Source organism: Anomaloglossus baeobatrachus, chromosome 2, assembly GCF_048569485.1.
Source record: "Anomaloglossus baeobatrachus isolate aAnoBae1 chromosome 2, aAnoBae1.hap1, whole genome shotgun sequence".
Lineage (NCBI taxonomy): Eukaryota > Metazoa > Chordata > Amphibia > Anura > Aromobatidae > Anomaloglossus > Anomaloglossus baeobatrachus.
Genome location: NC_134354.1, coordinates 185752557 through 185768727, shown reverse-complemented (window position 1 = coordinate 185768727; position 16171 = coordinate 185752557). Strand labels below are relative to the sequence as shown.

General features: G+C 41.6%; 1 protein-coding gene across 4 annotated transcripts in view; it reads left to right on the top strand.

Moving 5' to 3' along the window:
- The first annotated feature begins 1278 nt into the window (after window positions 1-1278).
- Window positions 1279-16171, top strand: part of NDP (norrin cystine knot growth factor NDP) — a 286006-nt gene continuing 271113 nt past the window's right edge. For 2 of the 4 annotated variants that reach the window (XM_075333537.1, XM_075333534.1), the window contains exon 1: window positions 3340-3741. The gene's annotated coding sequence lies outside the window, so the exon portion shown is untranslated. Of the gene's footprint in view, window positions 1365-3061; window positions 3277-3339; window positions 3742-16171 lie in introns of those variants that run through there. The other 2 variants (XM_075333535.1, XM_075333536.1) reach the window with 2 other exon arrangements.

Genomic DNA, 16171 nt, shown 5'->3' with positions numbered 1-16171 from the left:
CCACATAAAACAATGGTCTCTGTGGAAAAATATTGTGGCATGCACTACATTACTATGATTTATGGATCTGATTTAAGTATGTAAATGGCGGGTAGCTGTCATGCTTTGACACGTGGCAGATGCGTTCAGACCAACTGATGTCTGGATCCACAACAAAAATATAAACAACAGTACAACAGGCATGGGGGAACACCAGGGACACAATAAGAATGCTGGACCCTAGCTCTAGTGAGAGGGGTAGGTCAGCACCTCCTGCACTCACCTGCCACTGACCCTATGCTCCTAACCAGGCCCTATACAGTCTCCTCAACTATTGCCGAACAGGAACCTGAGGCCCTAAGTAAAACCCTGTAGTAGCCCTGGCTAGTGCGTTGGCTGGTGGTAGACACTAGCTTCACCGCTGCAATAAAACACACAGGGAAAGGAAAGACGAACAGGGGAAAACAACATAGGATAGTCCAAATGCAGGAACAAGCATAGAGGTCCTTATATCAATGCGGCCAGAGAACAAATGGCTTTGTATCTTCAGTAGGGATTGCTGGGTAACACCTCTATTTAAACCTGAAGAGCGTGACTACAAAGCTACTGCAGCTGACATACTCAGCTAGAGACTGCTGGAGATATTACCAGCAGAAAAACAGATATTAACCATTCATGTACTGAAGGAAATGAAACCACATTTAAATGTGGATAACCTAATAGAGATGAGTGACTGTTACTAGTTTCCAAAAACAGGGAAACGACCGTTACAGCAGCTCCTGCACTTGTCTGTCATGCCGACAAGCACACGGAACCACATGTGTACTTTGCGGACGTGACTGGACCAAGTTTTCATACGGCCGTCTAAAACCATCCTGAAGGATATTTGATAAGGGGTCATGAAAGCCTAGGAGGATTTAAAAAAAAATAGATTAAAAAAACTATTCAAGGATTATTGTTTGGAAAAAGCAAGAGTGTTAATTCTTTTTTCTTCTATATCTATCTTGTATGCAGGAAACAGGGAACTTCAAATTACTGCTTTTATCCTGAACTATTACAATAAAGAGACATTAGCTGGGATGATTTATTTGAGAACAGCACTTAAAACCAGCATTCCTCTCTAGTTTATACCAGCGCATTATGAGGCTCGTAAACATGTGAATCTAGTTTGTGGTTATTTCAGCAAATTGTGTTTAGTGATTTCCCAGATAAGGAGGGCTTCATGTTTCCCTGGTACTCCCATTTGCTGCTATTCTGATTGATATATGACTGCAATGGCTCTTGTCCATCTGACATTCACTTTACCCCACTCTCTTCTGCTCTGACTACAGCTCCAACTTATTGTCTGCCATCCACGCAAGACAGGGGAAGAAAGAAGGAGAGAAGTGAGTGAACCGAACAGGGAAAGAGATTACAAGGAAAGGAGATTGAGGGAAATATGGAGATAAACTAAGAAAATGGAACAGAAGGAGATTAAAGACAGGAAATTAAGGAGCAAGGGGAAAAGGGAGAAAGTGACAGAGGGAGGAAATTAAGAAGAAAGAAATAAGAGAGAGATGAGAGATTGGCAAGGTGAGGAAATTAGGAAAGAAGAATGAGAGAGAAAATTAATGAGAACATTTTGGCATGAAGGGTCAGAGTGTGACGTGTGCTAAGAGGAGAGTGGGCTAGGGGGGGAAGAGGCCGAACAAGAGCGAGAGGGATTATACACAGTACATTGTATAATACAGAGATATCATATACGTATATTAACCCTTATGAGTCATGCGTCTCCAAAGCTGTGAATCTGTATAGCAGTGTTTCTCAACTCCAGTCCTCAAGACCCACCAACAGATCATGTTTTTAGGTTTTCCTCAATATTGGACAGGGAATTATTCCATCACCTGTGCAACATTAAGGAAATCCTAGAAACCTGATTGAGGAAAACCTGAAAACATGATCTGTTGGTGGGTCTTGAGGACTGGAGTTGAGAAACACTGCGGTATAGAGACATATAGAGTCCCAGCAGCTGCGGATTAAATTAGTAATAGATATATTAAAAGGAGTCTAAATGTTACATAAGCAAAGATGTGTAACCATCTATAAACCTTATTTCCCTTGTGCACTATTTGGCATGACTACTAAACTCTACAAATGAAATACAGTATAGTATATTTGGTTCCGCTAATAACTAATGTGGCTATGTCTTTGTTTTACAAACCTTTAGGTCTATCACAATATTCTTCACTTAAGTATTGTAAATGACTAGGAAACTGCTAAAATAATGCATAAGATAAAATGGGTCACAATTTAATTTCTTGCTGACTGCTTGAATGATTGTTGAAGAAAATAAAGATTTTTTTTTTTATAAAGGAAAAGAAGTTCTGATTGGAAAGGTGTGTAAACAATATTTTATTGATTCCATAGAATGAAAAAAAAATAAATCCATTATAGGAGGAGATTAAATATTCTGACGCTTTTCAGGTATTGCAGAATAAACCAGAAACGCGTCAGTATTTCAGAGGATTTTAATCTTTTTTAATTCTATGGAATAAATCAAATAATTTTTTTATGCACACCTTTACAATCCGAACTTCTTTTCCTGCATATCAATACCGATGGCCAACGGCTCTTCTAGATTAATGTGGTTGTCATGATTTGAGCGTTTTTTTCTTCGGAATATTAACACAGTTAGGCAGTTTGTTTCCCTTCTCTTTGACTATTAATTTTTTTACATGGCTTCTGACTGTGTTTCGGAGAACATGGAAAGTACACAGATTGGAGATATAGTTAGTACAGCCTTATTTATAATGAGAAGGGTGGGAATGGAAAAGATCTAGATAGACGAGAAAGTGATGGAAAAGGAGAAAAGACAGGGAGTGACAAAAGGAAAGAAAGTAGGAGAGGGTTTAGCGAGAGAGAAGAGTGGAAAAAATGAGACTCGAAGGAGAGCAAAAAGAAGCTTAGAGCGTAGAGGGAGCGAGTGTGATATGGCTTGGGAGCCACAGGCGCAGGGACAGACTGCTTGGAAGTCAGGAGGCTGTGGGAGATTTGGAACATCTGTTAATTATAAAGTTCTACCCAACCTGCCTGTACATTTGTGCTTACAGTGAGCGTGACCAGAGACAAACACCTCACGTCTCCTGTGCCTCTCACTCTCTATAAAGTCCTATGGATGCCTCAGTGCCTTGTGCTTTCAGAGCAGCCTCTGAAGCTTCACTTGCTAATTTCAATGAGCCTGTTCTCTTGTGATTACATATGTTCACTGATCTCCTGCACAGCATCTGCCTGGGATATCTGGGATGACAGGAACAATAGGCAAGACTTATTTAAAGCTACGTGTGTCACGCCGGCGGCACCTCTTTTAATTTAAACAATAATATTTATATTAATGTTAGAGAAGCTTTGTCATGGATTCAAGTGCACTGGTTATGGATTAGGAAGGATTTCATGGGGGTCTATGATTGGCTACCGGCTAGGAGGAAATATACCGTGTTTGTGTTGGCAGCACCTCAGACAAGTATATTTAGTAGTGGACTTAGTTACAGAGGCACAACAAATGTTCTAAGTGTGAACTAGGCAGCTAAGATGCTGGGCTCAGGGCACTGATGGGAGACAATGAGTGCAGAAATCACATTTATCACATTCTTTTTTTTTTGTCTTTCCTATAGAGGACTAATACAAGATTTTTAAAATATTTCTGGGCTGCACATTATTTTTTTTTCCAAACATTTGGATTAAGAATGGAAGTTATAAGGGGATCGTGGAAAGGACATTGAAAAGGTAAGGAAATCTGAATTTTACATACAAAAAAGTGCTTATTTAGAAGCCAGTAATTAATAGATTTATTATGTATCTTTTAACCTTGGTTCATATGTATGAAGAGGTGCTTGAATGATAATAATAATAATAATAATAATAATAATAATAATAAAATAATAATAAAAAAAATATTTAGGAGCTCCTTTTAAAAGCTATTGAACTGAAGTAGCAGGACTTAAATATTTAATACTTTGGATATACTTATTTATACTCATCTCCATAGAAGTAAAAAGAGTATAATGTAAGATAGACATACGCTGTGGACAAAAACAATAAATACGTACTGTTTATAGTCAAATTATTTATTGGTGTAGAAACATCATTCTCTATCATTATGGGGTTCAAAACAGTAGTAAAAGCTTTATAGTAAAATAAGTTACAATGCAAAAAAATGCTTCAAAGAACATGTGATTGAGGGATAAAGAAATTAAGGGATGTAAGCTGTATTTAGGTTAAATCAGTAGTCAGAATGAGATATAAGGAAAATGGCATTACACAAGTTGTTAGACTACAATAAAATGTGCTGTCATAATATAGCCAATGACATAAATGTATCTTTAACTCAAGTACAAAGGAGTAATCATTCAATTGTGCTTATTTATGGTAGTGTGTGTCAAGTGCACAGTGCTCGTTCAGACAAGGGTATTATAGGGACGTGTGCTTCCCAAGTAAAAGCTGAACAACACACCTACCAATGTTATTGAATAGGATTGCTCAGATGACGTGTGTGTGAAAAAGACTCACGCAATGCACTATTCTCTTCTCCATATTGGATGATACGCGCCCATTCAAGTCTGAGGGTGCAGCAAAAATATAAACTCCCATACGGAACATCCAATTTTTACAGATACATTGTCATTATTTCCTAAGAAACTGTATTTCATCATGTTCATTTTAAAATGTTGATGTATAAATACGAGAGTCACACGGATGGAAAACGGATGGCGCATAGATGATTATTCTTTTTTATATACTCATCTGATACTGGCCTAAATCAGCCAGAAGTAATGATTACATGGTATAAGCTCTGAGTCCAATGCAAATGTTGGTGGGCTGAGATGAATTGGTCTATTTGAGCAATAAGTACCTGTATTTTCTATATAGCAGTTGTTGTTTTAAGGGTTATGTGATATTCTGTAATAATGGCTGAAATAACGGAGAGCATGTATTGTACATTTTGTTAAGATATAGTTCCTGAGATCATGATCATACGTCACAAATCACTGGGTGCAGAGAGGGTCTGCTTACTCTCTCTCTTGTAGATGTTGACGTGGGAGGTCGGTACTTTCCAGCCTATATTAGTTTCTCCTCTTTACATAGGTTATGTAATGACCTGCAATCAGGTACTAGATAAAAATGAGTTATCTACTCACAAAGGTCCCTGAGATCTGCCACCAGCAAACACAAAATGTAAAAAATGAGAATATTAGATGTGGATGTTTTGTCCTCTTTATTTTAATTTAAACTTTATATATATATATATATATATATATATATATATATATATATATATATATATATACACAGTATATGGTCCCTGGCTCTTGACTAGCTCAGTATATATTACCCTCTTAAGTCTCTAACAAACCACCAGTAATTCTCCACCATGACATAGTCTACTTTAGCCATGAAAGGTAGAAAGGTGTTTTTAATTTGAAACTGTTTTCCACCACTGCCACCGCTACTTTACTACATAGTCTTCATGGCTTCTGATACTAAGAGATATTTGAAGGGATATTCCCATCTGAGATCATTTCAGCATATCCACACAACAGTATATCTGCTTGGCTATTTTTAGACATTCTATAAAGGTGACTATAGAGCTGCGCATGCACGGCCGCCTCTCCATTCACGGTGGTGCAAGATACAACCCTGTTCATCAAACCCTATTTATTCCACCCATGGGTGGGACTCATCAATCCTGAATATGCCATAAAGATCTGTGATGGGGATACCCCTTTAGGTCATAATACATAAGTAACATACTGCTGTCTCTGCTCTCCCAGCTATTTGTTTTAGCATCTAAATTTTCAATATTCATTTTTAAAGGTAAAAATATTAATATTTTATAATAGTTTATATGGCTCAAATTTATTTATTTAGAATTAACAAATGAAATGCTATCATTTTATGTCTGCAGCTCTTATGTAGAGCTTTGTTTCTCTTTGGTTGCATCTTAACAATAGAAGAAAAATCTATTTTAAACAAAAAAAGATGCTCTTTATCCAAAAATATGTACATCAAAAAACTAAATATCACAAAGTGAAAGATCAATGATGGAAAACTGTATTGAATGTCACCTGCTGGTAGAATGCTTTGTAAATAATAATGTTGAATTCGCAAACCCAGACAAAGGCATTAACATTAGGGCACTGGCAAGATTGGTGCTAAATACTTTTGTCTTTCCATTGGGTGCTTAAATTGTGATGATCCCTAGATAAAAGGGCAGCTGTAGTTAGATTACTCTTCCCTCCCTGTGGGTGATCAGCTCTCCTGGATTTTCCACAGTTCTCCCAATGAGTGTTGTCAGAGATTGCTGTCTAGTTTGATTCTGATCAGCTGTTATTTCCTTTTTATGTATGTGAGAGTGTGGAACATATTAACATTTCTGTATAAACATGTGCTATGTTTGGAATCCCTCTCATGCCCCACCTCTAACTGAGCAGAACAATAAAGGAGAAGGTTATGAGCCCTTAGAACAGCTGGCCGTCTGTGCATGCCCGACATTGAACTGTTTCTCTGATGGGCAGCACTTCAATCACTTCCACTTTAGCTGCATGCTTAATGTGCCTCCCGGCATTGTTTATTTTCTTTGCTTCTCTTATAAGCTTTGGAGAGGTATTAACAGCGAAATTATTTTCATGGCCTTTTTCAATATAAATGACTATTACTGCACATTGAAGTTTATTAGGTTAAAATGACACTAAATAGGTTTATATTACCTAAGTCATTAAAACAAATCCACATTTGAACCTATTGTGGAATGTAAAAGAGTAAATAAGAAGACTGCACTCAAGTGGTGCGACTAAAGGGGTTGTCTACTACTTGGACAACCCTTTCTCAATCCCTGTTTCCCCAAGAAAAATAACTCCTATTCAGTATTTACTTCTGATACTGGCACCAATCCACCGTTATGTCACGCATGCCCAGAAGAGCAAGTGCCGAAAGTGTTGCATCAGAAGTGAGTATAGGTGTTGTTATTTTCCTTGGGGGAAACAGGAACTGAGAAGGTCTTGTCCAAGTAGTGGACAACCCCTTTTTTTTTTTTTTTAGGTAGTCAGAAGTGACAAATTTTCTAGTGGAAGTCACTTCAGGGTTTTAACTTTCGTCTTTTAAACTCGGCAAACCTTCTGAGTTCTTCAAACTAAAGTAAGACGGCCCACGCCCCCAGGTGCCTCACTCTGCAAACGGGACCCTGGGCATGTGTGGAGGTCTGGGTAGGTCACTTTTACTTCTTGGCCGGCATCCATATTTCCATCTTCAACCTTAGGAGCTGTCACCCAGGAATTACACTACTCAGTTTTTTTTTGTTTTAGTATAACTTTGTTTACTTGTAACCATCAACCATTGCATGACATACAGAGTATTTGATATTCTCTCCTGTCTGACTAGGGTATCTTCTTACCTACATACTTCCACAATGGGTGCTGAGGCAGATTCCCTTTCTCCTTCTATACACCCAGCTTTTCTAACATTGATCCTCAGTTTTTTGGGGTCATTCTCTCTTCCCTCAACCAGGCTTCCTGCCCGCTTTTGTGCCATGGCTTCATAAAGCCTCCAGGAAAGAGCTCCAGACATGCAGGATATGGTTTTGGGGTTAAGGAAATGGCCCTAGCCCCTAGGCCAGCATTCTTTTCTCTTTCTGTTCAGAAACCCTCTATCTGTCTACTCACTAAAAATTGCTACTCTACATCCCTTTACTCTTCCCTCAAGCTTACTCTTAAAGGGAATCTGTCATCACTTTGATATTTTTAAACTAATAATATGGGCATACAGGTCATAGAATGTTGAAAAAAGTCATACCTGTATGTTTTATATCAGATGCCTGGAAATATCATCTTTTATCACTTTATATAAATGAGCTCTTCCAGGCTATGGGGAGGATGCTGCCTGGGAGAACTCCCCACCTCTAGAGCTTATTTTAGATAAAGGGGACGTTACCAGTGTGATGTGTGATGGCCGCTCTCTGCTGTCACTGTAGAGCTGTATGTGATTATAACTGACACTTCTGCAGGTTCCGCTCAGCTTCAGCCTCTATCTTACAGGCAGTGTTGTAACATTGATGCAATAAAGTAGAGCTCAGGGAGCTGCAAAAAATGTGATAGAAGTCAAATTTAATTTCTCCTGTTCTGTGTCAGTTACTTTTCTCACACTGGTGACGCCCTTTATATTTAAAATCAGCTTTGGAGGCGGAGTTATCTTCCAGACAGCATCCGCCCCATAGCCTGGAAGAGCTCATTTACATAAAGCGATAAAAGATGATTTTTCCACAACAAGGCATCCGATATGAAACATAAAGGTAAGACTATTGTCAGCATTCTATAACCAGAATGCCCATATTAACAGAGTAAAAACCTCAAAGTGTTGACAGATTCTGTTAACCCTTCCTGGTCTAAAGTAAATGGCCTTTGTACAGTATATAAACCGGCCACTAGGTGTCAACATTCTTATAATAAAACACATCTGCACTCCACACATGCTAAAACCTATCTCCTACCTAAAACCTGTCTTTTTTTACACTCTGTTTAAACATTGATTCCAATTACTTTACATCATAAAACATAAACATCGTTTTACATTGCAGGTACTCGACCATCTCCTACAAAGCAATGGATGCTTTAGGAAACATTTGCCATTTTTTTTTTCCTGAAGTCTCTTTTGTGTTGATTATTTGATTGTTTTTTGGAGCATTTTTCCAATGGTTTTGTCCCCTAGGGTATTTTTCTAGGGATTTACATTTTTTTAACTTTTATTTTTTTCCAGTGTTTTTTTCATGTCAATAAATAATGAAGGCGCCACTAATATTTTTTTAAAAGCAAAATCTATGTCAAAATGCTCCGAAGATGTCCCAGCGCCTTTCTGGTGTATTTTTCGCTTCCTCATTTAACACTAGAAGTCCCAGAAATTTCGAGCTCACGCCTGAAGTCCCGAAAGAGGGTCAAATGACATACAATAAACTGAATAGAACTAACTAGAAACTAAATGGCTAAACTCAATGGAAAACAACAACCTCCTATGGTGCGACAGTAATGGCCTTACTTACAGAACAAAAGACGGTGATTATAATAATAACTAGAAGGTGGCCCGATTCTACGCATCGGGTAGTATTCTAGAATTTACGTATTGTGTAGTTAATGTATGATTTTTGTTATATATATATAGATGTTATTCTGTGTAGTTACCAAGTGTTTGTGTAGGGGCTGTACATGTTCTGGGTGTTGTCTGGGTGTGGCGGGGGGGTGAGAGCAGTGTTGTTTGTGGAGCGCTGTGTGTGTGTGTGTGTGTTGTGCGGTTTGTGTGGGTGTGGGGTGTGTGTGTGTTTTGGTGGGAGGTATGTTTTGTGCGGCATGTGCGTATATTTGTGTGTGCCATTGTCTGTGTGTGTGGGTGTCTGTGTAGGGCGGTGTGTGTGTGTGTTTTGGGGGGAGGTGTGCACCCCCATCGTGCTCCATCCCCCATGCTGCGCACCCCCCATCGTGCTCCACAGTCACACATCAGACAGTATACACGCACACATCTGATCGCATACACTCACACCCCACTTCTGCCTGTGCCCTCCGGTGAGCGGTCCCAGCAGCTGTGCTCCTCTGCCTTCTACCAAGACGCACACATCCGATCGCATACACGCGCGCGCACACACACAACATCCGGAGATACCACATGCTTCTGGCCATGTGATCCACCGGCAGGTCCTGGAAGGTCATTGCACGCACAGGATCGCCGCCAAGAAGCAAGCGATATCACGGGATGTTGTGAGTGTGTGGATGCGATCTGATGTGTGTGTCTGTTCTTATGTGTGTGTGTGTTCCGCCGCTGCAGGACTTTGATGCGCTCACCTGGGAGCCGGTGTACGCTGGTAACCATGCAACGCAATATTACATGGTTACCAGCGTACCCCGCCCCCCGCTCGCACGGGAGCCCACACCAGCAACTCCAGCAATGCGAGGGTATGTGTCGGCTGCGTACGCTGGTGTGGGGTCCCGGGGGTACAGCACTCACCTGGGAGTCGAGGCTCCGTGTCGTTTTGGGGAATTCGGGCAGGGGGCGGGCCAGAGTGTGCGTGCAATGCGTGAGGGGGGGGGGGGTGGAGCCGAGGCGAGGCGAACAGCCAATCCACTGTTTGTCACCGTAATGACACAATTTTGGAGAAAGACAGACAGACAGAATAAGGCAATTATATATATATATATATATATATATAGATAATTTTATTCATTTATATTGCGCTATTAATTCCACAGCGCTTTACATACATTGGCAACACTGTCCCCATTGGGGCTCACAATCTAGAGTCCCTATCTGTATGTCTTTGGAGTGTGGGAGGAAACCCACGCAAACATGGGGAGAACATACAAACTCCTTGCAGATAGTGTCCTTGGTGGGATTTGAACCCTGGACCCTAGCGCTGCAAGACTGCAGTGCTAACCACTGAGCCACCATGGCGCCCATGTTATAGGATGTTAGCTAACATCCTTCAGGTCATTCGACTCGTCTCTGGGTTCCAAAGGTAGAAATGTTAAATGACCCCTCTCTGGGACTTCTAGTGTTAAGTGTATGGTAAAAAACAGAGTGTATTCCAAGCAGAAGACCCCCATAAGAATTGACATTTCACTTCTTTTAACCTCTTGCATCTTTGGGAATCTGAAGTGGTTAAAAGACATTGAAAAGCATTGACGTATGCATAGCAAGCTGTTTTTATATAGAAATGCAGAGGTTCCTTCTTTTTCTGACAGGTTTCTCAGGCAGTGTCTGTGACATACCCTTTGGAAACGCTACTTGTTTGTAAGAGGTTTTTTTTTTTTAATTCCTACAATGAGTGTTTAGTGAGTATTTTGCACCTATTAGACAAATTGGGTTACTTGCATTATTTAATTTATTTTACAGTGCATTTTTTTTACATGTTTTTATTGCATTTTTGACTATGCGGTTTTTGTTTCTTCTAGGTATGTCATGTTTTAAATTAAGCTGCTTTGTTTTTATACTTCCTGGCATTTGACTTTTACAAAGGTTTATTAATACTGTCACTGGTGGACACAGACAGAAAAGCACCACTGTGCAAGAAGAGAATATGAGCTTTTTGCAGCCCTAGAGCTCATAAAAATGCACAACTCCACCTCCTTTGGAGGTAGAAGTGGACACCCTTTAGGGCACTTTACACGCTGCGATCTCGCTAGCAAGCGTACCAGCCCCTGTCGGTTGTGCTTCACGGGAAAATCGCTGCCCGTGGCGCACAACATCGCTTACACCCGTCACACGGACTTACCTTCCCTGCGACCTTGCTGTGGCCAGCGAATCACCTCCTTTCTAAGGGGGCGGTTCGTGCGGCGTCACAGCGATGTCACACGGCAGCCGTCCAATAGAAGCGGAGGGGAGGAGATGAGTGGACGGAATATCCCGCCCACCTCCTTCCTTCCTCATTGCCGGTGGACGCAGGTAAGGAGATGTTTGTCATTCCTGTGGTTTCACACACAGCGATGTGTGGTGCTGCAGGAACGACAAACAACATCGTACCGGCAGCAGCAGCGATATTATGAAAAGGAGCGATGTGTCACCGAACAACGATTTTTGACGTTTTTGCGATCGTTGATCGTCGCTGCTAGGTGTCACATGCTGCGATGTCGCTAACGACGCCGGATGTGCATCACTAATGACGTGACCCCAATGATATATCGTTAGCGATGTCGCAGCATGTAAAGCACCCTTTACTTCTTAGGCCCATATGCAGCTAGACTGGCTGCACCAATGATTTGGCTGCACCTGGATACATTTATGAGTGGATTAGATTAACTTTTTCAATTCCGCAGGTGAAGTGCACTAAAACGCATATGCATTTTTTTACCTGTGGATAATCTGCATCTAATGCAATTTTAAGGGAAAATCCAAACATAAAATGCAGCGTACTCACAATATAAATTAACATATTATGGATTTTAAGCACACACCACAGGTCAGTTTACGTTGAGTTAAAAAAATCATAGTGGGTAAGAGATTTCTATAAAATCCATCCACTTTGCCTAAGGGTCAGCACACACGGCGAGTAATACAGAGCGAGTGGAATGCGATAAAAAATCGCATTCCAACCGGACCAATATTACTCTATGGGTCCGCTCCCATGAGCAATTTTTTTTTCTCAGTCCTAATCGGACCAAGAAAACAATCGCAGCATGCTGTGGGTGAAATGCTATCCTGTTTCAATTGCACTCATTCAAGTCTATAGGGGCGAGAGAAACTTTGCATTGCACTCGCATTACACTGGTGTAATGCGAGGGCAGTGCGAGAATCGTATCAGCCAGCAACGACGGAGGAGATAGGGAGATAAATCCCTCTCTACTCTCCGCATCGCTGGCCCTCCCCTCCGCAGTGCTGGCCCTCCCTTCATAGCGCTGACCCTCTCCTCCGCAGCACCGGCCCTCCCCGCAGTGCTGGCCATACCTCCCGAAGCTGTTGTCTGATCGCAGGATCAGACCACAGTCGCATGACATTCGGCTCCCACTGTGCTGCAAGCGTGAGCCAAGTGTCATGCAAGGAAATGCACAAATCCCCGTGTGGCCTCAGCCTAAAGCCTAATCACACGTCAGTGATTCTGGGACGTTTGTGCTTTTTTAAAAACATACCAGAATCACTGACATACGCAGATCGTCCGTGATTGCCGCACGGAGACATGTCCATTTTTTTCTGGCATCACTGATGTTCCACGGACCACGCAGTGGTGTGGTCTGTGAAACACGTGCCAGAAAAAAACGTGCTTTTAAAATAAAAATCAATTTTACTCACCCGGCGTCCAGCGATGTCCTCTGCAGCCCGTTCTCCCTGCTGCTTCTGAGCCGGCTCATTATTGTCGTGCAAATTCATGATGCGCGACACAGCCGACCCGAAAGCAGCTGCTGCGGGGGTCCGGCCGGATGCTGCACCGCGGGAGCGATCAGCACCATGGAGAGCGGGAGCGGGCGCAGGTGAGTTGTTTTCTAAGTGCAGTCATGGGCCACGGAGAACGGCGCCCGGATTGCACTTAGACAACCTACGTGTGCCATGATTCACGGCACACGCAGGGACATGTGCGTGTTTTACACGCCAGTGAAAAACAGTGTTTTTCACTGACGTGTGAAACGGGCCTTAGGCTGTATGCCCATGATGAAATTTTGGTGAGTTTTTGTTTCTGCGTATTTTCGCTGTATTAAAAATGCAGTGTCCTACAGTTCCAGCAAAGTGGATAGGATTTATAGAAATCTTGGCGTAAACTGACATGCAGTGCTTGTATCAAACCTGCAACATGCCAATTTCTTTGCAGGTACACTGAGTTATATGTGCAGATTTTTCCCACAGACTTGCATTAGATTTGATGCCAAAAATCCACAGGTAAAAAACCATACAAGTTCTTGGTGCATTTCCACAGCAGAAAGGTATAATAAAAACATGTCATCTGCACGACAATATCAATAAAATTTTGTAAAAGCCAAATACCAGCAAGTATCAAAAACAATTCACCTTTGTTTAGAACATGACATATCAAAAAGAGACAAAAACAAAAGCAGCATCAAAAACGCAATAAAAACACTAGTAAAAAAAAGCATTAAAAAATGCAATAAAAAATACAAGTAGCCTACTTTACTTAATAGATGAAAAAATGATGCAAAAAATCTCCAACATCAAAATCTCATTGTGAGAATATTGCCAAAACCCCCCTAGTTTTATACTTGGACACATTAAGTGCTGCCTCCATATTTGCTCTTTTGAACTCTCAGAACACCTTCTTGGCTATTACTATATCAGGGATCCCTGTAGTTCTGCTTGCTTGTCTATCATTTACCTGGCCACAGGGCATAATAGGCAACATTTTTATGTCTCTATCTATCTATCTGTCTATTTATCTGTCTATCTATCTATCTGTATCTCATTTCTGTTAACGTCAGCTTTGTGTATGGATGCCTGGGCATAGATTTCAACCTAACAATGGCAACATCTGCTTGGAATTTGTATGTTCCTCCCATATTCTCATGGTCTCCCTTGAGACTCTAAAACTATACTTAGATTAATTGTTTCCTATGAAATTGACCCTACCATATGTGCCTGAGACATGGAAATTAGATTGTGAGACATACTGGGGACATGGACTGATATGAGTGAATACAGTACATTCTGCAGAAATATGCTGCCACTTTATAAATAGTGATAATGCATATTATATGACGTCTCATGTTCTACAAAACTCTAGAGGTCAGAGCTTGTAGGTAAGCACATTGAGCATTGACCTCTAACAGTGATGGGTGGAGCAGTGTTCTGCCCACGGCTGTTCACTTGTTAAATGCCGCTGTCAATCTCTGACAGCGGCAATTAACACGCTCCAGCAAGGGGCGTGCTCTTCTGAGCCCTTATTGACGGGATTGCAATGCAATCGCAGGATGCCAGTGAGTTGTCGTGTCAGCGAGGAATCAGCTGATGTGTCTGTAATGACAGTACTCCTGTGAAAGCGAGACTGTCGCCAATGTTCATATGAGTCACTTTTGGGAAATATCTTCTAAGTGTTGTGCTTCACTTTTTCTTGGACACTTCATTATTGAACTGCAACTAGGGCTTATTTTTGGAGTAGAGCTTATATTTTAGCATACTCCAAAAAAACTTCAAATTGAAAAGTCACAACTCAATACAAGTCTATGAGAGCATCTTTCCTGCCCTTATAGAGATACATTGGGAGCTTGTAATGTAACTTCTGACTTCTTCCAGCCAATCAGATATAACTGTCACAAAATGGCACTTCGGGACAGGTATGGCATTGGTAAAAAAGGGAAGCCGCCGTAAGGTGAGCACATAACAGGGCAGGGGGTTTTTATGAAAATCATGGATAGCACTTTCAAAAATCAGACATGTAAATGAACCCAAACTTCTAGCACTCTCACTGATAAGCTGAAAAGTAAAAGGGCTGCAGAGCATTGGAAGTGGCCAGCATTTTTTATTATGTGACTTGTACTGAAAACTCTCCACCTTTAATCTCTATAGACCTGTTCCATATATGGTGAACTGCAGACCCTTCACATAGCTGATTTTTTTGGGTGCCAGGATTTGGACCCCTAAAACCTGATCCTGCTGACCTATCCCATTGAACAATGCAGTTCAAGTGAATGGGGTGGCCACTTGGAGAAGGTGGGCAACTGTTCCCAAGAGCACCCACATGAGGCAAGTTTCAAGTCCATGGGTTAGGTGTACACCAGTCTGTCACTTTTTAAAGAAAGTGTGACCGATAAAAGAATAGTAATTTTCAACTTGTGCTGAACCAATATCAGCCAGGGCCTAACCATTATCAGCCTGACTCCCACCAGCATGCTCAGGCACAAGTCATCAAAGCATCCGACTGGGTGGTCTGAATGTCTAGGCCCACAATCAGTGTCTTTGGGTGACACCACTGCCTCTTCACTAGTGATGAGCGAGTACCAAAAAGCTCGGGTGCTCGAGGCTCGGGCCGAGCATCCCAAGATACTCGTGTACTCGGCCCGAGCACCAAGCCCAATGTTATCCTATGGGAGACCCGAGTATTTTTCTGAAATGACCCCCGGCAGCATGTAGAAACCCTAAAAATGTCACAAAAGTCTCAGAAGAGTGCTCAAATGACATGGCAACAGCATGGGGGAGACCCCTTGAAGCATTTATCACTCAAAAGTCACAGCTGTGAACAATTTTGTCCGAGATTTACGCCATTTTTACACACTCACCAGAAAACCTTCCAAAATGACACCAAAATGAATTTTCATGGCGGAAATGTTAAGGGCACATACCCAATAGTGAGATAGAGCTGGTGTATGTTACTTTTTGAGATTATTACATGAAAGATTTTACGTGAAAACCTTGTGTGGCACTCCGATGTCCAAAACGCACGTTTTGTGCTTTTTACTAGCGATGTCGGTCATTTTTTTTTTCATTCTATCTCCCGTCGGTCGGTCTCGCTCTGTTGGTCTCTCTCTGTCTTGTCTGTCCCCCTCTCACAGTCTGTCGGTCATTCTCCCCCCTCTCTCTTACTTACCGTTCCCCGATCACTGCCACGGCGCTGCACAGCTGTTCACTAAACTCCGGCGGCTTTTCCTCTTTTGAAAAAGCCGGCCGCTCATTAGTCAATCTCGTATTCCCTGCTTTCCTGCTTTTCGGCGCCTATGATTGGTTGCAGTGAGACACGCCCCCACGC